General features: G+C 55.4%; 1 protein-coding gene across 1 annotated transcript in view; it reads right to left on the minus strand.

Moving 5' to 3' along the window:
* PTPN14 (protein tyrosine phosphatase, non-receptor type 14) overlaps positions 1–654 on the minus strand; it is a 218649-nt gene extending 217995 nt beyond the window's left edge. Inside the window, exon 1 of the mRNA XM_011929413.1 lies at positions 489–654. The gene's annotated coding sequence lies outside the window, so the exon portion shown is untranslated. The remainder of the gene's footprint in view (positions 1–488) is intronic.
* Positions 655–974: the final 320 nt, after the last annotated feature.

Genomic DNA, 974 nt, shown 5'->3' on the forward strand with positions numbered 1-974 from the left:
GGGCGCCGCGGGCGCGCGCTGAAACGTGGAGCCCCAGCTCCAGAGCTCCCAAGCTGAAGGCGCGCCGTCCTTGGGGACGTCACAGCGCTGGAATCCGAGGAATGCCGGGCTGCAGGAGCTCCTTCTGCAGGCCCGGAGAAGTCGCGCACTTTTAATGGGGGAGTTTTGGAGAATGATTTAAAAGGTGGGGGCCGAGGACGGAGGACCGGATGAAACTCCCTGGAATAAGAGACGTTGAAGTGGAGAGAGCAGGGCGACCGCAGCCACCCCAACCCTGTGCCGCTCCTGCCGTTGGGAAGAAGAGGCAAGGAAAGGAAGATCCCACCTAGACTTCCGAGGACCGCAGAGACGGGGTGGCGGCAGGATCTTGCCCACCCCGACCTAGATCAAGGACAGTCCACCTTATATTGGGGAACCCTCCAAGCAGGACGCCTCATGCAGCCACCCCACAGGGGAAAACAGACCAGGAGAAAGTAAGGTGGCCTCACCGAGTAGGCAATCTCAAAGATCTCTCCCTAGAACCTCTGGGTACTGGACCCGGTGTCTTAGCCTTCTCTCCCTGCCCCCTCCTGCCCCCTAGGAATGATAAAAAGCAGCCTGTGTGCTGAGAGTTGGAAAATGTCGTTTTCCCGGTTTGTTCCATGCCACAGAATCGCCCCACCCTGCTTGGGTAGGCATTGGGAGGGAACTTCCTTAGCACTTTCGGAGGTGGAGTTAATGAGACGCAGCTGATGTGATGGAAAAAGCTTGGAGCCGGGCGACTGAACCTGGGTTTTAGGCCCTGCCCGATGGGGTAACTGAGGAGTATCCCAGCCCCTGAGATCCTAGGTTTCTGTAGCTGTAAAATTAAAGAATTTGTCTAGATTTCTGTGGTCCTTTGCATTGCTACAAACATGTCTTGGGATATGTTATCTCGCTAAGATTCCAGTCCTTTGTTAAAAAAGGAACCTTGAAGTCGTTGCCACAGAATGTAC

Source organism: Colobus angolensis, unplaced genomic scaffold (assembly GCF_000951035.1).
Source record: "Colobus angolensis palliatus isolate OR3802 unplaced genomic scaffold, Cang.pa_1.0 Scaffold81, whole genome shotgun sequence".
NCBI lineage: Eukaryota > Metazoa > Chordata > Mammalia > Primates > Cercopithecidae > Colobus > Colobus angolensis.